A 24807-nucleotide genomic window follows, 5' to 3' on the forward strand; every position below is an offset into this window, starting at 1 on the left:
ATCCATACTTGAAAATATTCCCAAAGAAATACCAGGCCTATATGTTTTTTAGGAATTTTATCAAACTCTCTTCAAGACTTTTGTAATGTGTAGAAGTGGTTTATTCTGGTTTTCTATGTCAGTCAATTTTAGCAATTTACAATTTTCTGCAAATGTGTCTTACTTAATTTCAGATTTATGCCATTAAATGATTTATAGTAACATCTCATTTTTAAAAAATCTACTGGCCAGGCGTGGTGGCTCACGCCTGTAATCCCAGCACTTTGGGAGCCCGAGGCGGGTGGATCACCTCAGGTCAAGAGTTCAAGACCAGCCTGGTCAACATGGTAAAACCTTTTCTCTACTAAAACTGCAAAGAAAAAAAATTAGCTGGACATGGTGGCACATGCCTGTAGTCCCATCTACTCGGGGAGGCTGAGGCAGGAGAACTGCTTCAACCCAGGAGGTGGAGGTTGCAGTGAGCCAAGATCATGCCACTGCACTCCAGCCTGGGCAACAGAGCGAGACTCCATCTCAAAAAAAAAAAAAGCCCAGGCACGGTGGCTCACGCCTGTAATCCCAGCACTTTGGGAGGCTGAGGCGGACAGATTGCCTGAGGTCAGGAGTTCGAGACCAGTCTGGCCAACACAGTGAAACCTCATCTCTACTAAAAATACAAAAAAATTAGCCGGGCGTGGTGGCGTGTACCTGTAATCCCAGCTACTCCAGAGGCTGAGGCAGGGGAGTTGCTTGAACCAGGGAGATGGAGGTTGCGGTGGAGCCAAGATCGTGCCACTGCACTCCAGCCTGGGCAACAGAGCAAGACTCTGTCTCAAAAAAGAAAAGAAAAGAAAAGAAAATCTACTGTATCTGAAATCATCTTGTCTTCCATTCTAAAAATAGCTTATTTCTATTCTCCCTTGATCAGTGCAGACTGAAGTTTGTCTAATTTATTAGTTTTAAATACAAACCAAATGTTTTTGGGGAGGTAGTTTAAACAAATCCTTTCCAATAAGTGATTTTAGCTTTTTAACTTTTTACTTGAGTGACTTGAGACTCAAAGGAAAGTCTCAAGAATAGTACAAAGAATTTCCAAATACCCTTCTCATCTAGATCTTCCAAATACTAACATTTTACCACATTTGTGCAGGCGGCTGGAGGGACTTCAGGGCTGATGAAAAACGTCCCACCACAAGGTGGCAGAGCACACACGAGCGGCACCTGGGCGAGGCTTTGTGCGGGCAGGAAGCCCCTCGTGCTAGAGTCCATCCCAGGGCTGTGGCATGGCTGGCGTTCATGACCCAGAAGGAGAGGGGGCAGGGCCAGCTCCTGGGTATCTCTGAGAGCTTTAGGGTCTTTTTTTTTTTTTTTTTTTTTTTTTGATATGGAATCTCACTCTGTCACCCAGTGTAGAGTGCAGTGGCACGATCTCCAACCTCTGTCTCCTGGGTTCAAGCGATTCTGCCTCAGCCTCCTAAGTAGCTGGGATTACAGGCCCCTGCCATCATGCCTGGCTGATTTTTGTATTTTTGTAGAGACAGGGTTTCCCCATGTTGACCAGGCTGGTCTTGAACTCCTGACCTCAGGTGATCTGCCTGCCTCAGCCTCCCAATGTGCTGGGGTTAAAGGCATGAGCCATCACGCCCAGCTAGCCTTGGGGTCTTGATAGTCACATGGTTTGTCTCATACATGGCCGGCAGATGTTAGGTGCATTTTCCCAGGTATGCACAGCAAGAGATCTCTAAATAACTACAAATCTGCATGTACTTGGGCTACGATTAAAACCACTGGGGCCAGGCATGGTGGCTCACACCTATAATCCCAGCACTCAGGAAGGCCAAGGCGAGAGGATGCCTTGAGCCCAGGAGTTCAAGGCCAGCCTGGGCAACATAGCAAGACCCCTGTCTCTATTAAAAAATAAAACAGGCCAGGCGTGGTGGCTCATGCCTGTAATCCCAGCACTTTGGGAGGCCAAGGCAGGTGGATCACCTGAGATTAGGAGATCAAGATGAGCCTGGCCAACATTGTGAAACCCTGTCTCCACTGAAACTACAAAAATTAGCCGGGTGTGGTGGTGGGCGCCTGTAATCCCAGCTACTAGGGAGGCTGAGGCAGAAGAAACACTTGAACCCGGGAGGCAGAGGTTGCAGTGAGCCGAGACAGTGCCACTGCATTCCAGCCTGGGCAACAGAGTAAGATTGTCTCAAAAAAAAAAAAAAAAAAAAAAGAACATTACTCAATTTAGGTTTAATATCTCATGATTAGATTCAGGTGATACATTTGTGGCAGAAATTTCTTTTTTAACCTGTTCTTTTTTTTAAGTGGAAAAACACTTTATTCCATAAAACAGAGTAAGTATTCCTCTCTTCTTTTTAATTTCTCCTCATATGCTTTTATCTTTGGGGGTTTGTGCTTTTTTTTCCTTTTTAAATGTCTTTTTCTGGGAGACACAGACTGGACAAATGGGGGTGGATGCTCCCTATTCTTTTTTCCATGCTAGTCACCTCAGCTGAATGTTATTACGCTTCACTTTTTATTTAATACATATATCAGGACTACAATAATAAGTTAAAAAGAAAAAACTTAATTCTTGGAAAGGTTTTATTAAAACTAATAAAATAATTGGCTTGTATTTAAGATTAATAAAACCGACCAGAATCCAGGCACAATTGAGCAAGAGAAGATATGAAAAAGACAATTTCAGATACAGTCGAGGTTTGAATTTTTTTTTTTTTTTTTTTGAGATAGGGTCTCACTCTGTCACCCAGATGAGACTGCAGCGGCATACGCTTGACTCACTGCAACCTCTACCTCCCAGGCTCAAGCGATTCTCTTGCCTCAGCCTCCTGATAGCTGGGTTTACAGGCGTGCGCCGCTACTGTCCAGCTAATTTTTTTTTTTTTTGGTAGTTTTAGTAGACACGGGGTTTCACCATGTTGGCCAGGCCAGTATCCAACTCCTGACCTCAAATGATCCACCCGCCTTGGCCTCCCAAAGTGCTGGGATTACAGGCGTGAGCCACAGCGCCTGGCCATGGTCGAGTTTTATAATTGTAAGATTACTATAAATAATTGCCACAAATTCAAAATTAAATGGGACACTTTCCTAGAAAATATAAATTACTAAAATTGGCAAACACAAAACCAGAATAAACCACTCAACATTAAGTTGATCCATCCTAAAAAATACAGCCATTGGAGAAACACCAGGAATTTATCACATTCTACTCAAGATTTCTGCAATGTCCACAACTCAAAGTGAATTTATATCTAAAATATATGAAAAAAATGCTAAAAATAAGAAAAAGACAACCCTGAAAGAAATACAGGCAAAGGTGATGAACATACAAAGCAATCTTACACTGATTATGGCTACACTCCTGTCTAGTAAATAAACCAAAACATAGATGTACAGCAATGTTGGCCGGGGGGGTGGCTCACACCTGTGATCCACTTGAGGTCAGGAGTTTAACACCAGCCTGCCCAACATGGGGAAACCCCGTCTCTACCAAAAATATAGAAATTAGCCACGTGTGGTGGTGGGCGCCTGTGATCCCAGTTACTCAGGAGGCGGAGGTTGCAGTGAGCCCAGATTGGGCCACTGCACTCCAGCCTGGGTGACAAGAGACTCAACCCCCGCAAATAAAAGATATATAGCAATTTTAAGTTTCAGTTTAATCTCAGTGAGGGAGAGTACAAAGGGTCAACGGTATTTTTTTTTTTTTTTTTGCCGCCACCTCGCCCGGCTAGTTTTTTGTATTTTTTTAGTAGAGACGGGGTTTCACCGTGTTAGCCAGGATGGTCTCGATCTCCTGACCTCGTGATCCGCCCGTCTCGGCCTCCCAAAGTGCTGGGATTACAGGCTTGAGCCACCGCGCCCGGCCCGGGTCAACAGTATTTATGAGGTTTTAGTTCTGTAGAAAATCTGAACCCAGCATACTTTTTTTTCCCCCACATCCATTCGGCTCAGAATGAAGTAAACTTTTGACATCTGCTCAATCTGGATCATGAGTACAAAGGTTTCTTTTTCTTTTACTTTGCTATGTATTTAGATCTCTTCTAATATTACTAATCAAAAATAGCAAAAAAGAATTACGGACATGTCATAGGAAAAACCTCCTTCAGGCCGGGCAAGGTGGCTCACGCCTGTAATCCCAGCACTTTGGGAGGCCAAGGTGGGTGGATCACGAGGTCAGGAGTATGAGACCAGCCTGACCAACATGGTGAAACCCTGTCTCTACTAAAAATACAATAATCAGCCGGGTGTGGTGGCGCCTGCCAGTAATACCAGCTACTCAGGAGGCTGAGGCAGGAGAATTGCTTGAACCCGGGAGGTGGAGGTTGCAGTGAGCTGAGATCGTGCCACTGCACTCCAGCCTTGGTGACAGAGTGAGACTTGGTCTCAAAAGAAAAGAAAAGAAAAACCTCTTCCAATAAGACCCAAGGGAAACTCGTGATAGAAAAACCACCACCACAAAAACATTTGGTCTTATCAAGATTTAAAACTACAGTACCAGTTTCATTCTTTCCCCAACTCAAGTCAGTTTCATCTTAAAAAAAAGCATCAAAGACAGACATCCTCCACTAACTCCATCACCTCCCACCACCCCGAGTGTTGCTCACTTTTCTTCACTAAGGGCTGGAAAAGAACAGTCTACATGGAACTGGCGCAGCTGCCGCCGCCTCCTCCAGTCTGCAATAGAGGTGCTGGCACTGTCCTGCCTTCATCAGGCGTCTCACATCTCCCTACTCAATTTTCTCACACCCTCGGTCCAACCCTCATAACTCTACTTCCTGCAGGGATGCTTTGACCAACACCCAAATATGATCGTACCTCTGCCTTCAAGTACTGCATTTGCAGCTGGAGCAAGAGGGAGACCCCAGCCTTGGACCCTGCCAGTCAGCCCCCCACCCCGCCCCAGCCTCACGGCCCCGGGCGCCTCCCGTGCCAAGTCCTCAGTGTCACCCATCATTACTTCTCAGGGATGCTCCTCACTGGTCCTGAAAGACCCTATTGCCCTTTCATCTGCAACATCTTATTTTTCTTTAAGTCTGACCTGAAGTCACTCCTTTCCCAGTTTAAACTGACCCTCCCTCCTCTGGGTGTCCATGCATCCTGATAGTTGGGGTAACTGAGAGGGCGCCTACCCCTGGATCGCCCCCACGTTAACGTGACCAACACCTCCGTAGGACTGCATCCAACGAGGGACCCCAGCTCTTTGCTCCGCCAGATTGGACCCAGGCACTCAGTATGTTTTGAATGAGCCCAGACGCCTGAAATAACCCCTCCACACCCTGCCTTCGTTTCCCTCCTAGCTCAGTGCCCACCAATGGCTGCGATCGGAGGGAGGTCTGTATGAGCCAGGTTAGAGAGAAAGAAGGGGGTTACCCTCTGCAAGAGACGGGGACTTTCCCCAACAGCCCCCCTCTTCCCCCTAGACACCCAGGCACCGGAGTGCAGTGGAGTTCAGGGAACTGGATGGGCAGAGAAGCTCCAGGGGAAGGGACGGCAACAAACCCACTCTTGGGGAAGAGCGGGGTCCCCTGTGCAGAGAACGAGCCCCCAGGTCACCTGCATCCAGGTGGTCACAGCGGCAGGTGCCCTGCGCGAGCTTCCAAGGGACGGTGGGGTCCGAGGAGGCAGAGCTGCGGGGGGGGGGGGGTGGGGGGGGCAGTGAGATAAGGGGCCAGCCGCTGCTCGGCACCCACTACCTGTAGCGTCCCCCAGCCCAACTCAGCAGCACCCGACAACCCGCGGACACGTCGGGAGGAGCCGCCCCAGGACCCCAGTGCAGTGCCGGCTCTGTAGCAGGTGGGTGCCGACCACGCTCGCGCGCACTCAGCACAGCCCCATAGCCAGCGCGCCGCCCCTCCCACGCGTGTCTGAGGTGTCAGTCGCCGTGGGAACAGCCTGGGGTCCAGAAGAGCGCGCATTGCAGTCCTGCACCCCAAAACACTGCATAAAAGAACTCCCCGGGACTACAACTCCCAGAATCCCCCACGACGCCATGCTTCCGGTTAGGCCACGCTGCACTTCCAGCCACAGCCGCGGCTGCAGTCACGTGGGATGTGGCCACGGGCTGGCAGGGTGTGGCCCCGTGGCTCTGATGACACAGAGCTGGGGGTGAATGCGCCCTCTTACACGTCCCCCATGGCCAAGGGTGGCCCTCATGGGTCCCACGTTTCTGATCTGATCTGCCCCAAGCCCTGTTCCATCGTGTGGGGCGGGCTATGGCTGGCCCGAACTTGGAAGCCCCACCTGGGTCTGGCACTGCGCCTCCTTCCTAGAGAGTCTGTTGCCTGGGGAGCTTATCGTAAGAATTTTTATTTAGAGATGGAGTTTCGCTCCTTGCCCAGGCTGGGGTGCAGTGGCACGATCTTGTCCCACTGCAACCTCTGCCTCCCGGGTTCAAGCGGTTCTCCTGCCTCAGCCTCCCTATTAGCTGGGATTACAGGCACCCGCCACCATGCCCAGCTACTTTTTGTATTTTTAGTGGAGATGGGGTTTCACCATTGTGGCCAGACTGGTCTCGAACTGCTGACCTCAGGTGAACCGCCCACCTTGCCCTCCCAAAGTGCTGGGATTACAGGCGTGAGCCACCACGCCTAGCCGAGAATTTTTAAGACTATGCTCTGGCTCTGTCGCCCAACTGGAGTGCAGCTGCACGATCATAGCTCACTGTAGCCTCCAACTCCTGGGCTCAAGCCATCCTCCCCCATCAGCCTCCCCAGTAGCTGAAACTGCAGGCCTGCACCACCATGCGGGCTAAGTTTTTTATTTTCTATTTTGTAAAGATGGGGTCTCCCTATGTTGCCCAGGCTAGACTTGAACGCCTGGGCTCAATGAATCCTCCTGCTAGGATTACAGGTGTGAGCCACAGTGCCTGGCTAAAAATTTTATTTTTATATTAAGGCCTATGCTTCAGTCCTCATGATAGTCCCCAAAACAGATATCATGACTTCCATTTCATAGGCAAGGAGTGAGAGGTACCCCATCTCAATATTTACCTTGGAGGAACCCCTGCATAAAAATGATGTCTGGGACCCAGGCATGGTAGCTTGCTCCTGTCATCCCAGATACTCGGGAGGCTGAGGCGGGAGGATCACTTGAGGTCCGAAGTTGAGGCTGCAGTGAGCCAGGATTGCTCCACTGCACTCTAGCCTGGGAAACAGTGAGACTCCCATCTCTTTTTTAAAAAAAAATTTACCTGTAGGCCGGGCGTGGTGGCTGACGCCTGTAATCCCAGCACTTTGGGAGGTCAAGGCAAGTGGATCACTTAAGGTCAGGAGTTTGAGACCAGCCTGGCCAACATGGCTAAGTCTCATCTCTACTAAAAATACAAAGCTTGGCATGGTGACGGGCACCTGTAATCCCATCTACTCAGGAGGCTGAGACAGGAGAATCACTTGAACCTGGGAGTGGACGTTGCAGTGAGCTGAGATCCTATCATTGCACTCCAGCCTGGGTGACAGAACAAGAATCCGTCTCAAAACAAACAAACAAAAGCCCAGGCACGATGGCTCACGTCTGTAATCCCAGTACTTTGGGAGGCTGAGGCGGGCGGATCACGAGGTCTGGAGTTTGAGACCAACCTGGCTGACATGGTGAAACCCTGTCTCTACTAAAAATACAAAAATTAGCCGGCCGCGGTGGCGAGTGTCTGTAATCCCAGTTACTCAGGAGGCTGAGGCAGAAGAATCACTTAAACTCAGGAGGCGAAGGTTGCAGTGAGCCAAGATCATGCCATTACACTCCAGCCTGAGCGACAGTGAGACTCCATCATAAAATAAAATAATTTAAAAAATAAATGTATTCAAAAGTTACAAAGTGAGAGTAAAAGAAATTTAATAAAGTTTAAAATGGGCCGAGCGCGGTGGCTCAAGCCTGTAATCCCAGCACTTTGGGAGGCCGAGGCGGGTGGATCACGAGGTCAGGAGATCGAGACCATCCTGGCTAACATGGTGAAACCCCGTCTCTACTAAAAATACAAAAAACTAGCCGGGCGTGGTGGCGGGCGCCTGTAGTCCCAGCTACTCGGAGGCTGAGGCAGGAGAATGGCGTAAACCCGGGAGGCGGAGCTTGCAGTGAGCCGAGATCGTGCCACTGCACTCCAGCCTGGGTGACACAGCGAGACTCCGTCTCAAAAAAAAAAAAAAAAAAAAAAGTTTAAAATGATGCTTTGTGTATGCTTGACCATTTCTACCTTTGAAGTTATTGTTTAAAACTTTGGGATATCCTAGTTTATATAACTTAGTAAATTAGAATTCCTATTTTACAAGGTTAATGGAATTGCCTGTAGAGTTCAAACAAAGTATGATATTTGTCTAAAATTGATATTCCTTATGGTTTAATGTATAATGGAGGGGGACACTGAATGTTTCTATGTGATTTTATTTGAAAATTACCAATGATCATTTTAGTTATTAACATGTTTAAACAGTAAGCTTCGTATCAATCTATTTTGAATTATTGGACACAGCCACTGAGACTTTTAAAAATTTACTCTTAGATCCAGCTTATGGTATTTTATTGTTTTGAGCCAGGGTTTCACTCTGTTGCCCAGGCTGGAGGGCAGTGGCATGATCACGGCTCACTGCAGCCTCGACCTCCCCAGGCTCAGGTGATCCTCCCACCTCAGCCTCCTGAGTAGCTGGAACTACAGGCATATGCCACCATGCCCAGTTAATCACGCTCTTTGAGTGGGAGGAAAAACAATCCTTTTCTTTTATAACATGGGATTGCTTTTTTTTTTTTTTGAGACAGGTTGGAATGCAGTAGTGTGATCTGTAGCCTCGATCTCCAAAGCTCAAGAAATCCTCTCACCTCAGCCTCCTGAGGAGCTTGGGTCACAGGCACATGCTACCATGCCCGGCTAATTTTGTTCATTTTTGTAGAGATGTGGTCTGTGTTCCCCAAGCTTGTCTTGAATTCCTGAGCTCAAGGGATCCTCCCATCTTAGCCTCCCAAAGTGCTGGGATTAAAGGCATGAGACACCATGCCCAGCCGCCCAGCTGACTTTTCCTTTTGTTTCTACAAAAAGATTTTGTGTCTTTGTAAAAGGTTCTGTATCTGGTTTCCTTCATGAGGTTTGGACATCAGGAATTGGAGTCCTTTGCACATTCAAATACATAGATTTCTACCTTGTGGTAGATTTCTACCTGCGGTTTCTACCATGTGGTTCTAGAGAGAATTACAAACAGTAGGCCAGGCGCAGTGGCTCACGCCTGTAATCCCAACACTCTGGGAGGCCGAGGCGGGCAGATCACAAAGTGAGGAGTTCGAAACCATCCTGGCTAACACGGTGAAACCCTGGCTCTACTAAAAATACAAAAAATTAGCCGGGTGTGGTGGTGTACACCTGGTAATCCCAGTTACTGAGGAGGCTGAGGCAGGAGAATTGCGTGAACCCGGCAGGCGAAGTTTGCAGTGAGACGAGATTGTGCCACTGCACTCCAGCCTGAGTGATAGTGCATGATTCCATCTCCAAAAAAAAAACAGTAGAAATAATCTCCATAAAAATGACTCATTTACAAATCTTATGGGTGTAGACTCTTTTTAGAATAATCCTTTTGGGACCGGGCACGGTGGCTCATGCCTGTAAACCCAACACTTTGGAAGGCCAAGGTGGATGGATCACCTGAGGTCAGGAGTTTGAGACCAGCTTGGCCAACATGGTGAAACCCCGTCTCTACTAAAAATACAAAAATTGGCCGGGTGCAGTGGTTTATACCTGTAATTCTAGCACTTTGGGAGGCCAAGATGGGCGGATCACCTGAGGTCAGGAGTTCCAGACCAGCCTGACCAACATGGCGAAACCCCATCTCTACTAAAAATACAAAAAAAATTAGCCAGGTGTGGTGGTGCGTGCCTGTAATCCCAGCTACTCGGGAGGCTGAAGCAGGAGAATCGCTTGAACCCAGGAGGTGGAGGTTGCAGTGAGCCTAGAGTGCACCATTGCATTCCATCCTGGGCAACAGGAACGAAACTTTATCTCAAAAATAAAAATAAAAACATAAAAAACATTAGCTGGGCATGGTGGTGGGTAACTGTAATCCCAGCTACTCAGGAGGCTGAGGCAGGAGAATTGTTTGAAAAATAATCACTTGAACCAGGGAGACAGAGGTTGCAGTAAGCCAAGATCGCATGATGGCACTCCAGCCTGGGCGACAGAGCAAGACTCTTGTCTCAAAAAAAAAAAAAAAAAAAAAAAAAAAAAAAAAAATATATATATATATATATATATATATATATATATATATATATATATATAAGAATAATCCTTTTGGGGTTTTATGTCATTTGTTCCCTTCTTCCTATTTAGGTCATTTTGGTTATACATATTTTCCTCCAAATTGTCCTTTAATCATGACACGTTTTTAACTCAGATATTTGTTATGCCTATTACTTTTTCAATATTTCTCTATAAATTTCCATTTTAGATCAGTGGGGGAAAATACACTACATAGACCCTCAAACACCCTGGGTTTGAACTTCGAAGGTCCACTTATATGCAGGTTTTTGTTTTTTTTCAACTGAACTCAGAAAACACAGTATTTGAGGGGTGTGAAACTCAAATATATAAAACCCTAACTTTTCGTACACACAGTTCTGCAAGGCCAACTGTGGGACTTGAGTATGGCAGATTTGGGTATGAGGGTGATATGGTTTGGGTCTGTGTCCCCGCCCAAATCTCACGTTAAATTATAATCCCCAGCTGGCCGCGGTGGCTCACGCCTGTAATCCCAGCACTTTGGGAAGCCGAGGCGGGCGGACCACCTGAGGTCAGGAGTTCGAGACCACCCTGGCCAACATGATGAAACCCCGTCTCTACTAAAAATACAAAAATTAGCTGGGTGTGGTGGTGCATGCCTGTAATCTGAGCTACTTGGGAGGCTAAGGCAGGAGAACTGCTTGAACCCAGGAGGCAGAGGTTGCAGTCAGCTGAGATTGCACCACTGCACTCCAGCCTGGGCAACAAAGCAAGACTCTGTCTCAGGAAAAAAAAAAATATATATATATAATCCCCAGTGTTGGAGGTGGGTCTGGTGGGAGGTGACTGGATCATGGGGGTAGGTTTCCCCTGTCGTGCTGTACTCATGACAGTGAGTGACTTATCACGAGAGCTGGTTGTTTAAAAGTGTGTAGCACCTCCCGTCTTTCTCCCTCTTCCTCCTGCTCTGGCCATGTAAGACATTCCTGCTTCCCCCTCACCTTCCGCCATGATTATCAGTTTCCTGAGGCCTCCCCAGCCATGCTTCCTGTATAGCCTGCAGAACTGTGAGTCAACTAAACCTCTTTTCTTCATAAATTACCCACTCTCGGGTAGTTCTTCATAGCAGTATGAGAATGAACTAATACAAAGGGGTTGTGTCCTGGAACCAATCCCTTCCAAATATGAAGGGCTGGCTTTATTTTATAGTGGTACAAAGGCTAGCACAGTGGCTCCCACCTGTAACCCCAGCACTTTGGGAGGCCAAGGTAGAAAGATCGCCTGAACCTGGGAGGTTGAGGCTGCAGTGAGCTCTGATCACGCCACCGCACTCCAACCTGACCAACAGAGCAAGCCCCTGTCTCAAGAAAAAGTAATAATAGGCTGGGGGAAGGGGCTCATACCTGTAATCTCAGCACTTTGGGAGGCCAAGGCGGGTGGATCACAAGGTCAGGAGTTCAAGATCAGCCTGGCCAACATGGTGAAACCCTGTCTCTACTAAAATACAAAAATCAGCTGGGTGTGGTGGCAGGCATCTGTAATCCCAGCTACTAGGGAAGCTGAGGCAGGAGAAGTGCTTGAACCCAGGAGGCAGAGATTGCAGTCAGCGGAGATGGCGCCACTGCCCTCTAGTTTGGGCAACAAATTGAGACTCCTACTCCAAAAAAAAAGAAAAAAAGAAAAAGTTTTCCTTCCCAGTAAATTCATGGTTGCTATGAAACAGTAACAACAATAACAAATTAAATTCCTAGATCTATTTTTAGAGAGTTTTCCAACAATTTGTTTCTCTTTAATATTGATTAGTGTCACCAGAGATTTGTCTATCACTAGTTTATTTTTCCAAAGATAAAATCTTTGTTTATTAATTTTATTTTTTCCTCTCTTCCCTAGTAAGAGACAATAAAACTCTCACAGCTATCATCTTCTAATATCAAGATAACATGAAAACTCCTATAAAATGAATGGGAAGGGGAACATTCCAATTTGAATTACAGAACGAGAGCTGGAAACGTACGCAGCTCTATTATCTAGGACATGGATAAACCTGCTGTCAAGAGTCCCCAGAAAAAAAGGGCCCTAAAAATTACTGATAAAGCCGAACATGGTGGCTCATATCTGTAATCCCAGCATTTTGGAAGGCTGAGGTGGGTGGATCACTTGAGACCAGGAGTTTGAGACCAGCCTGGGCAACATGGTGAAACCCTGTCTCTACGAAAACATACAAAAATTGGCCGGGAGTGGTGGCTCACACCTGTAATCCCAGCACTTTGGGAGGCCGAGGCAGGCAGACCATGAGGTCAAGAGATCAAGACCATCCTGGCCAACATGATGAAACCCCGACTCTACTAAAAATGCAAAAATTAGCTGGGTGTGGTGGTGTACACCTGTAGTCCCAGCTACTCGGGAGGCTGAGGCAGGAGGATTGCTTGAACCTGGGAGGCAGAGGTTGTAGTGAGCCAAGGTCGCACCATTGCACTCCAGCCTGACCACAGAGTGAGACTCATCTCAAAGAAACAAAAGCAAACCAGAAAAAATTGCCAGGTGCGGTGGTGCACACCTGTAGTCCTAGCTATTTGGGAGGTTGAGGCAGGAGGATTGCTGGAACCCAGAAGGTGGAAGTTGTAGTGAGCCAAGATCATGCCACTAATTCCCAGCCTGGGCAACAGAGTGAGACTATCTCAAAAAAAAAGAAAAATCGCCAATGATTATTTCTCATAAAAAAAACCCACGTGGCTCCAAAGGAGTCAGAAAACTAGACTCCTAAATTAGTGCTCTAGCTGGGCTTGGTGGTTCACACCTGTAATCCCAGCACTTTGGGAGGCTACGGTGGGAGGATCAATTGAGCCCAGCTGAAGACCAGCCTGGGAAACATGGTAAGACATCATCTCTAAAAAACATTTTTTTTCCTCACGCCTGTAATCCCAGCACTTTGGGAAGCCGAGGCGGGCGGATCATGAGGTCAGGAGATCAAGACCATCCTGGCTAACACGGTGAAACCCCGTCTCTAATAAAAATACAAAAAATTAGCCAGACGTGCTGGCAGGCGCCTGTAATCCCAGCTACTCGGGAGGCTGAGGCAGAAGAAAGGCGTGAATCCGGGAGGCAGCGCTTGCAGTGAGCCGAGATCATGCCACTGCACTCAAGCCTGGGCGACAGAGCGAGATACATGCACACGTATGTTTATTGCAGCACTATTCACAATAGCAAAGACTTGGAATCAACCCAAATGTCCATCAGTGACAGATTGGATTAAGAAAATGTGGCACATATACACCATGGAATACTATGCAGCCATAAAAAAGGACGAGTTTGTGTCCTTTGTAGGGACATGGATGCAGCTGGAAACCATCATTCTTAGCAAACTATCACAAGAACAGAAAACCAAACACCGCATGTTCTCACTCGTAGGTGGGAACTGAACAATGAGATCACTTGGACTCAGGAAGGGGAACATCACACACCGGGGCCTATCATGGGGAGGGGGGAGGGGGGAGGGATTGCATTGGGAGTTATACCTGATGTAAATGACGAGTTGATGGGTGCAGCACACCAACATGGCACAAGTATACATATGTAACAAACCTGCACGTTGTGCACATGTACCCTACAACTTAAAGTATAATAATAATAAATAAATTTAAAAAAAAAAAAAATTTTTTTTTTTTTTAAGTTAGCCAGCCATGGGGACATGCACCTGTACTCCCAGCTACTCGGGAGGCTGAGATGGGAGGATTTCTTGAGCCTAGGAGGTCAAAGCACTACAATGAGCCATGATCATGTCACTGCACTCCAGTCTGGGCAACAGAGCAAGACACTGTCTCAAAAAAACAAATGAACAAACAAACTGCTCTACCATCCCTAGAGCAGGTATGGTTCAAGACGGCCACATCTGTATTTCAGCCAGCAGTAAGAGGGGAAAAGGAAGGGGATAGGATGCCCCCTACCCCAACTTTTTTTAGTTTGTTTTTTGAGATGAACTCTCGCTTTGTCGCCCAGGCTGGAGTGCAGTGGTGGGATCTCAACTCACTGCAACCTCCTCCTCCTGAGGTCAAGCGATTCTCCTGCCTCAGCCTCCCAAGTAGCTGGGATTACAAGTGCCCGCCACCACGCCTGGCTGATTTTTGTATTTTTAGCAGAAACACGGTTTCACCATGTTGGCCAGGCTGGACTCGAACTCCTGACCTCAAGTGATCTGCCCACCTTAGCTTCACAAAGTGCTGGGATTACAGGCATGAGCCACCATGCCCAGCCCGAATGCCCTTTCTTTTAAGAGCTTGATTCAGAAAAGGCACAAGTCACTTCTGCTCATATCCCATTGAACAGATCTCAGTCACATGGCCACCTCCATCTACAAAGAAGGCTGGAAAATGGAGTCTTCATTCTGGGAAGGCAACGTTCCCAAGCTAAAAATTGAAGGCTCTGTTGCATTAGAAGGAGAGAACAGATATTGAGAAATAACCAGAGGTCTCCGCCACAGGGAAAAGATAGGGTGCAGGGGATGCCAGCCAAAGAAGTGAAACAGACGAGTGATACTAACCAGGAGTTCCCTCCCACCTGCGTTAAACTATGCATAGTGTTGAAGTTAATGTATTCATTTTCTCCATTTCACCAGAGGATAAACCTTTGCTGTTCTAGGGATGGGAAAATAAATAATAAGCAGTAAGAGCTCCCTGGATATGCTGCATAGGGCTGGAGACGAGGGACTCTAATTGCCCTGCTTATTGGCTGGGCACGGTGGCTCACGCCGGTAAACCCAACACTTTGGGAGGCTCAGGCAGACCTCACCTGAGGTCAAGAGTTCAAAACCAGCCTGGCCAACAGGTGAAACCCTGTTTCTACCAAAAAAATAGAAAAATAAGCCAGGTCTGGTGGTGGACGCCTCTAGCCCTACCTATTCAGGAGGCCGAGACAGGCGAACTGCTTGAACCTGGGTGGCAGAGGTTGCACAGTGAGTCAAGACTGTGCCACTGCACTGCAGCCTGGGTGACAGAGCAAGACTCCATCTCAAAGAAAATAATAAATAATAAAAACACAAAAGTTAGCTGGACATGGTGGTGCATGCCTGTTGTCCCAGCTACTCAGGAGGCTGAGGCAGGAGAATTGCTTTAACCAGGAGGCGGAGGTTGGAGTGAGTCAAGATCGCACCACTGCATTCCACAGAGTGAGACTCTGCCTGAAAAAAAAAAAAAAAATATATATATGTATATATATTGCTGCGCTTATAGATGTTCATTTTTTCCATTTCCTTGAAAAGCAGAATAAACCTATGTTGTAATAAATCGATGTAAACATAAAGTATCATCCTGATACTATGCAATCATATAAAATCATACTAAGACATTCACATGTAATATGATTATTAATATTGTTGGTCCCACCTACTGGGGAGGCCGAGGCAGGAGAATCACTTGAACCTGGGAGGCGGAGGCTGCAGTGAGCAGAGATTGTGCCACTGCACTCCAGCCTGGGAGACAGAGCAAGACTCCATCTCAAAAACAAACAGACAAAAACACCCTTAGGTAATGATCACCAATGACTGCTGACATTTTTTTTTTTTAAAAAAAAAGAAAACCAGACATCTTGTCCATCTATATGGCTGTACACGATATCACCTATGAGTAATCCTGGAAAAAAAAAGAACTTGAATCTACGCCTCTTGATCTAATTAACAAATTACAGGACACACAAGGGCAGCAGAAAAATATGTCAAATGATTCCACAACGAGACAATCTGCAAAATCCAGGCTGTAAGAAATTCTGTACTTTTTTCTACAAATCAAATACAGAGAGAGGGAGGGAGGAAAGGAAGAGAGGGAGAAGGAATCCATGGATCACAAGAGAATGAAGGAACAGATCACTGGTGATATATGGATCCTATTATCTAAACAAGAGCTCACTGAACTTTCCAATTCATGTGCTTCCCCTTGTTAACTGCACTGGCTCATCCCAGGTCTTCTGTGCCACCCTGTTTCCAAGTCTCCGCTGCGACAAAAATAGCGATAGGAAAAATGGCATTTTATCAGGGGCCATGTACTGGGAAAATGCTTAACATTGTCTCCATGGTTTGATATTTTATATAGATATAATGAATACATATATTTGTGTAATATAAAAATATATTTGTATGTAAAATATAAAAATATGGATACATAAAATATGAATATAAAATAGGCCAAGCATGGTGGCTCACGCCTGTAATCTCAGCACTTTGGGAGACCAAGGTGGGTGGATCACCTGAGGTCAGGAGTTCAAGACCAGCCCGGCCAACATGGTGAAACCCTGTCTCTACTAAAAATACAAAAATTAGCTGGGTGTGGTGGCGGCTGCCTGTAATCCCAGCTACTCAGGAGGCTGAGGCAGGAGAATTGATTCACCCAGGAGGTGGAGGCTGCAGCGAGCTGAGATCGCGCCATTGTACTCTAGCCTGGGTGACAGAGTAAGACTCTGTCTCAAAAATATATACATATATATAATATATTATATATATGCATATGTAACATGAAATGTTATTTATATGTAATATATTGCATATATTTATATGTAATATAAAAATATATAAATATAAAACTATATAAATTACAATATATTTTATATAATATGGTTTGTATATTATATATTATATAAAATATAAATATATAATATAAAATGTTTTTATATATAAAGATTTTTATATCATATAGTTTATAAATGTATATTTTATATCATATATAATATGTAACAGACAAATCTTTTTTTTTTTTTTTTGAGACAGTCTTACTCTGTCGCCCAGGCTGGAGTGCAGTGGCATGATCTCAGCTCAGTGCAAGCTCTGCCTCCCGGGTTCACACCATTTTCCTGCCTCAGCCTCCCGAGTAGTTGAGACTACAGGCACCTGCCACCACACCTGGCTAATTTTTTGTATTTTTAGTAGAAACGTGGTTTCACTGTGTTAGCCAGGATGGTCTTGATCTGACCTCATGATCTGCCCGCCTCAGCCTCCCAAAGTGCTGGGATTACAGGTGTGAGCCACTGTGCTCGGCCACTTTTTTTTTGAGACAGCCTCACTCTGCCACCCAGGCTAGAGTGCAGTGTGGCAGTCTGGGCTCAGGGCAGCCTCTGCCTCCCAAGTTCAAGTGATCTCCCCACTTCAGTCTCCCAAGCAACTAGAATTATAGACATGTGTCACCATACCTGGCTAATTTTTTTTGTTTTTTTGAGACAGTCTTGCTCTGTCGCTCAGGCTGGAGTGCAGTGGCGTGATCTTGGCTCATTTCAACCTCTGTCTCCCAGGTTCTAGCGATTCTCCTGCCTCAGACTCCCGAGTAGCTGGGACTACAGGGGCCCGCCACCACACCCAGCTAATTTTTGTATTTTTAGTAGAGATGAGGTTTCACCATGTTGGCCGGGACCGTCTCAATCTCTTGACCTGGTGATCTGCCCGCCTCGGACTCCCAAAGTACTGGGATTACAGGTGTAAGCCACTGTGCCTGGCCATTTTTTTGTATTTTTAGTAGAGAAGGGGTTTCACCATGTTGGCCAGGCTGGTCTTGAACTCCTGACCTCAAGTGATCTGTGTACCTCAGCCTCCCAGAGTGCTGGGATTACTGGCGTGAGCCATCGCACTGGGCCTATAATACATATTATATATTACATATAAATAAAACATTTTTACCTTACAATGTTTTCCTTTTCACTTTTTAGAGGCAGGGTCTCACTCTGCTGCTCACGCTGGAGTACAGTGGCATGGTCAAAGCTCACTGCAGCCTCGACTTTCTGGACTCAAGAGATCCTCCCACCTCAGCCTACCAAGTAGCTGGGACTACAGGCACCCGCCACCACGCCTGGCTAATTTTTCTATCTTTTGTAGAGACAGGGTTTTACTCTGTTGCCCAGGCTGGTCTTGCACTCCGGGCTTCAAGCAATCCTCCTGCCTCAGACTCCCGAAGTGCTAGGACTGCAGGTGTGAGCCACCAAGATGAATTTCTTCATTCCCCAAAAATAGAAGCCATGGAGGCTTCTGCCTGCCTGGTGGCTGCCAATATTTTTTCACCAACAATCACCCCCCTTAGCCTTTTTTTTAAAAATATCATAAGGCAGCCTCCTGTCTCCTCTGCAGAGCACCTATTTCACATTTGTATACAGGACACCTCCAGTGAGCTTTGTCCCCTCATGGTAGCCCTGACAGCAACTAACCCTGTTCTGCTCCTGGGGAAACTGTAGCCCAGATTGTTTAGTCAATGTTCAGTAAGTTAGTGACCAGGTAGTGTATTAGTCCGTTCTCGCGCTGCTATAAAGACATACCCGAAGGCCGGGCGTGGTGGCTCACACCTGTAATCTCAGCACTTTGGGAGGCCAAGACAGGTGGATCACGAGGTCAGGAGATCGAGACCATTCTGGCTAACACAGTGAATCCCCATCTCTACTAAAAATACAAAAAATTAGCCAGGCATAGTGGCGGGTACCTGTAATCCCAGCTACTCCAGAGGCTGAGGCAGGAGAATCACTTGAACCCAGGAGGCAGAGGTTGCAGTGAGTTGAGATCACACCACTGCATCCCAGCCTGGGCAACAGAGTGAGACTCGGACTCAAAAACAAACAAATAAAATTTAAAAAAAAGAAAAGAAATAAACCAGAGACTGGGCAATTTATGAAAGAAAGAGGTTTAATTGACTCACAGTTCCACATTGCTGGGAAGGCCTCAGGAAAATCACTATCATGGCGAAAGGCAAAGGAGAAGCAGGCACCTTCCTCTCAGGAGGCTGGATGGAGTGAGTGCAAGCAGGGGAAATGCCAGTGCTTATAAAACCATCAGATACCTCAAAACTCACAATCACGGGAGCAGAATGGGGGAAACTGCCCCCATGATCGGACCTCCACCTGGTCCAATTACCCCACCTTGACATGTGGGGATTATGGGATTACAATTCAAGATGAGATTCTGGGTGAGGACCCAAACCCTAACCGGATCAGGTAGGGACGAGAAATCTGCTTCCCAAACTCCTACTCTAATGCTGTGCTCTCTGGACACTGTGTCCCAGTCCTGGAAGGAAGGAGGACAAGAAACTCAGACGGCCTGGACTGAGGGCAAAGGAGGGTGAGGCTGGCACTGACATCCTCAGAGGCCCCTGCAGGGTTGTGTATATGAAACCCAAGCCCAAGCTTCATGCCCTGCCCCCAACAAGCAGGAAACGCACACTGTAGCAAATGCTAAGCCAGCTCTCTAGCATGTGAAACAGGCTCCTTCAGAGACAGGAGAGGGCTGCTCTCTCCCTGCCTAGTCTGAAGCATTGCTTTCTCTTTTCTCCAGTTAGTATTTTTGGACTGCGGTTGACCTCGGGTAACTGAAACTGTTAATAAGAGGGGAGACAACCGTAATTTAAAACTCTGCTCTTTGTGGGGCGCTGTGGCTCAGGCATGCAATCCCAGCACTTTGGGAGGCTGAGGTGAGAGGATCACTTGAGGCCAGGAGTTCCAGACCAGCCTGTGCAACATAGCGACATCCCATCTCTACAAAAAATTTAAAAATTAGCCAGGCATGGTGATGTGTGCCTGTTGTCCCAGCTACTTGGGAGGCTGAGTGGGGAGGATTGCTTGAGCAAACCTCCTCCAAACCATGAGTTCAAGACTGCAGTGAGCTATGATTACACCACTGCACTCCAGCCTGTGCAACAGAGTGAGACTGTCTTAAAATAATCAGTAAATAGGCCGGGCATGGTGGCTCACGTCTGTAATCCTAACACACTGGGAAGCTGAGGCAGGAGGATCATCACATTCCCACTTCTGTCCTCATCGCCCATCCCTCACCTCCTTTCTCATCCTAAAAGAGCTGAAGGATTGCTTTTATGGATGAAATTACATTGTCTGCGAACACATGGAGCCTAAGTGTGCAGTTTAATGGGTTTAGACACCCATGTAACTGAAATCCAATCAGGATACAGAAGTGTCCATGCTCCCAGAAAGTTCCTTCAGGTCTCTTTTTACTCAATCCCCTTCCCCCTTGATCTGGAAATGTGAAAGGTTCTGATACTTCCCGGAGCACCCACATTTTCCGGGTCTCTCTGCCAGCCAGTGGCTCTGGGCAAGCCATCCGTCCATCAGACCGTCAGGTCCCTGTGAAACAACAGTCACTGGCCACTTCCCTGAAGACACAAGTCATCATGCTGTCCACTTTGCTGGCTGTCACCGTGCGGTCACCCAGGTCAAGCAGCAACAGCAAGTATACTTTTTTTCTTTTTTAAAGACTTCCTCTGGCCGGTGCAATGGTTCACACCCGTAATCCCACCACTTTGGGAGGCTGAGGCAGGTGGATCACCTGAGGTCAGGAGTTCGAGCACTGGCCAAGATGATGAAAAAAAAAAAAAATTAGCTGGTTGTGGTGGCACATGCCTGTAATCCCAGCTACTTGGAAGACTGAGGCAGGAAAATTACTTGAACCCAGGAGCCAGAGGTTACAGTGAGCTGAGATCACATCATTGTACTCCAGTCTGAACAACAGAGTGAGACTCCATCTCAAAAAAAAAAAAAAAAGAAACGAAAAAGAAAAGAAACGGCAAACTTCCTCTAAAACTTTCCACACAAAGCTTATTTTTCCTTCTCTGTCTGTACCCGAGACCTCATGCTCAGTTCATCCATGGCAAAGCCAGCCCTGATGGAAAGGGTGAGGGTGCCTGTAATTACCTTAGCAACAGAACATGTGGTGCATTTGAATCATATCATCTCATCCCTATAGCAACAGAGAATCTCAGAATTACGGTGCTCTGGAGCCAAGTGGCAACAGCACTGAGTCCAACCTCTTAGATTAAAACGAAACCCAACAGAAACAAACAAACAAAAAAAGTCTTTTACCATTCAGATAGCTTTCATAGCCTTGTACGTATTTTTTGTTGTTGCTTGGAAATACAATGGAACTTTGATACCAACAAGATAGCAGGGAACATCCACTTGGGCTGCTGGGCTTTTGGCTGATTTAATCAGAGGCTCTGTCCTATGTCATTAGGAATAAAAAATAATTTTTTGATTGATGGAGAAAGAGAGAGTTGGCCAGGGATGAACGCAGAGATGTTGATATCAGAGACCACAGAGCTGTGGCAAGAATTCCTCATTTATTTAACGTGTCTTCCTGAGATTGCATCATTCTCTGCCTCTGAGGTCGGCGTGCAAAAATGACTTCCTCTTTTATCAGCTGGGGACTGTAAAGGGGAAATATCTGCCGGGTGCGGTGACTCATGCCTGTAATCCCAGCACTTTGGGAGGCTGAGACAGGAGGATCACGAGGTCAGGAGACCAAGACAATCTGGCCTAATGCAGTGAAACCCCGTCTCTACTAAAAATACAGAAAAGCCGGGCGTGGTGGCGGGCGCCTGTAGTCCCAGCTACTCTGGAGGCTGAGGCAGGAGAATCGCTAGAACCCGGGAGGCAGAGCTTGCAGTGAGCTGAGATTGCAGCACTGCACTCCAGCCTGGGCGACAGAGCGAGACTCCGTCTCAAAAAAAAAAAAAAAAAAAAAAGGGAAAGATGTTGTCTGCAGTCTCCTGACACCAACTCCTGGCCTCAAGGAAGTTCTCCAGGGCAGAGGGTAACAATATGAAATGTAAACATGGGATGTGGGGAGGTTCGGTACCTCATCCTGATACCGGCTCTACCTTTTGGATGCGTCGTGGTCTAATTCAAAACCATGAACTCGGGAACAGGGGATATCTCAGTAGCCTCCTTGGGAACATGCTTCAAGCTGAGATCAACAGAGCAGGGGGCATTGGACGCTGCGCTTCAAAGATGAATGGGGGCCAGGAGCGGAGGCTGATGTGTGTAATCCCAGCACTTTGGGAGACTGAGGCAGGAGGATCACTTGAGCCCAGAAGTTTGAGACCCACCTGGGGCAACATGGTGAAACCCTGTCTCTACAAAAAATTAGCCAGGCATGGTGGCACATGCCTGTACTCCCAGATACCCAGGAGGCTGAGATGGGAGGATAATCTGCCCCTGGGAGGTCAAAGCTATAGTGAGTCTTAACTGAGCCACTGCACTCCAGCCTGGGCAAGTGAGACCTTGTCTCAAAAACAAAACAAAACAAAACAAAATCTTAAAAAAATAGATGGGGGGCCAGGTGTGCTAGCTCATGCCTATAATCTCAGTACTTTGGGAGGTCGGGGCGGGAGGATTACCTGAGGTCAGGAGTTCAAGGCCAGCCTAGCCAACGCGGTGAAACCTTGTCTCTACTAAAAATACAAAAAAATTAGCAGGGCATGGTGGCACTTGCCTGTAGTCCTGGCTACTCAGGAGGTTGAGGCACAAGAATCACTTGAACCCAGGTGGTAGAGGTTGCAGTGAGCTGAGATCCGGCCACTGCACTCCAGCTTGGGTGACAGAGCAAGACTCCATCTCAATAAAAAAAAAAATACACACACACACACATATACACAAAACTTAGCTGGGCATGGTGGTGGACACCTATAATCCCAGGTACTTCAGAGCCTGAGACCGGAGAATAGCTTGAACTCGGGAGGCGGAGGTTGCAGTGAGCCAAAATCACGCCAGTGCACTCCAGCCTGGGCAACAGAGCGAGACTCCAACTCAAAAAAAAAAAAAAAAAAAAGAGAGAGAGAGACTGGATTTGCCATGTTGCCCAGGCTGGTCTCAAGCTCCTGGCCTCAACTGATCCTCCTGCCTCAGCCTTTCGAAGTGCTGGATTACAGGCTGGAGCCACCATACCGGGCCCTGAAAAAACTACATCTTCGTGTTACAGGAGCATATTTGACAGGCTCATTTAAATATCCCCACTTCCATCAAGAACCGACCAAAACTATCCAGGGTCATGGGGGAGAAATCCACCATGCCTTGTCAAATCCCCACAAACCTACATTTTCACATACGGGTGGACCAAGTGCCTACAAACAGCCAGACAGGACTTGCAGTTTGGCACAGAAGGATCTTGGAAGTCACCATGCTGAGTTCACAAGTAAATAGCTGAACAAACTGAAACGTCAACAACTCCTCTGAGATCTGTCCGCGGAGGTTGGTCACAGGGCAAACTCCGAGCCACAAAATTGGAGAGACAGGAGGATACAGAGAATTAAAACTTACCTGAGTAGAAACCCACGGGCAGAAGCCCCACACAGGACCCAGTGAAGAGGGGTGGGAAGAGCCGAGCGGCTGACGAGCTGAATTGCTGTACCGGCTGAAGAAGCCCGAGACATAGAAACTCCCAGCAGGGCCGGGCGCGGTGGCTCACGACTGTAAACCCAGCGCTTGGGGAGGCCAAGGCGGGCGGATCACGAGGTCAGGAGTTCAAGACCATCCTGGCTAACACAGTGAAACCCCATCTCTACTAAAAATACAAAAAATTAACCAGGCATGGTGGCGGGCGCCTGTAGTCCCAGCTACTCGGGAGGCTGAGGCAGGAGAATGGCGTGAACGTGGGAGGCGGAGCTTCCAGAGAGCAGAGATCGTGCCACTGCACTCCAGCCTGGGCGACAAGAGCGAAACTCTGTCTCAAAAAAAATAAAATAAAAACCGAGAGGACTGAGACAGGGCGCCCTGTGCTCTTGTGAGTTTTACCTTCAGGGTCTCAACCAGGTTCTCAGAATGAATATTAGAGAAAAATCCCCTCGTGCCTCCAGCAAGGGGAGGGGAAAAGAGACAAGCCCAGCTTTCTGTTCTTAACAAGGTCAACCCTCAGGAGAAACTACTTAACCACAGCCCAACCTGGGGGGCTTCATCAGCGCCTACCTGACCTGGGGGAAGGAAAATCCCCAACTCCAGCTGGCCCCAGCCGTCCACCTGGAGCAAAGGAAAACCCAACCCCAGCCCCGGGACCCATCCTGTCCTGCCTAAACGGGTGAGTTGGGGGTGTTAATAAGCACTTACGAAGTCCAGTCCAGAGGCACAGGCTCACTGAAAGACTAAGATCTGGCCGGACATGGCCGGGCACAGTGGCTCACGCCTGTAATCCCAGCACTTTGGGAGGCCGAGGCAGGCGGATCACGAGGTCAGGAGATCCAGACCATCCTAGCTAACAAGGTGAAACCCCGTCTCTACTAAAAACACACAAAAATTAGCCGGGCGTGCTGGCAGGCTCCTGTAGTCCCAGTTACTCAGGAGGCTGAGGCAGGAGAACGGCATGAACCCGGGAGGAGGAGCTTGCAGTGAGCTGAGATCGCAACACTGCACACCAGCCTGGGCAACAAAGGGAGACTCCGTCTCAAAAAAAAAAAATCTGGCCAGGCACAAAGGCTCATGCCCAGAATCCCTGTACTTTGGAAGGTTGAGGTGGGAGGATTCCTTAAGCTCAAGAGTTGAAGAGCAGCCTGGGCAATATAGTGAGACCTCATCTTTAAAAAAAATAATAATTTAAAACAAAGATTCAGACCTGCTCAGAGGACTATTACAGAGGCTTCTCCTCCCACCACACCTTCCCACCACTTTCCCCCAGGTCTATTTATAGCAGCGCCTTTTACTGATAAATTATGTCCAGTTATCAGGGAAAAAATTACAAGGCATAATAAAATGCAAAAACTATCCAGAAGCTTTGTAGAAGGTGTTTTTTAAAAAAGTCAGCCAGGCGTGGTGGCTCACGCCTGTAATCTCAGCACTTTGGGAGGCCAAGGCGGGCGGATCACCTGAGGTCGGGAGTTCGAGACCAG

General features: G+C 47.3%; 1 protein-coding gene across 7 annotated transcripts in view; it reads right to left on the bottom strand.

Annotated features, from left to right (window-relative positions):
- The window catches only part of LOC119622700 (uncharacterized), a 65943-nt gene that overhangs the window by 20377 nt on the left and 20759 nt on the right, over window positions 1-24807 (bottom strand). Inside the window, exon 1 of one of the 7 annotated variants that reach the window (XM_073012814.1) lies at window positions 688-933. The exons of the other annotated variants lie outside the window; for them this stretch is intronic. The gene's annotated coding sequence lies outside the window, so the exon portion shown is untranslated. Of the gene's footprint in view, window positions 1-687; window positions 934-24807 lie in introns of those variants that run through there. 7 annotated transcript variants of the gene reach the window in all.

This window comes from Chlorocebus sabaeus, chromosome 28, assembly GCF_047675955.1.
Source record: "Chlorocebus sabaeus isolate Y175 chromosome 28, mChlSab1.0.hap1, whole genome shotgun sequence".
In the NCBI taxonomy this organism is placed as follows: domain Eukaryota; kingdom Metazoa; phylum Chordata; class Mammalia; order Primates; family Cercopithecidae; genus Chlorocebus; species Chlorocebus sabaeus.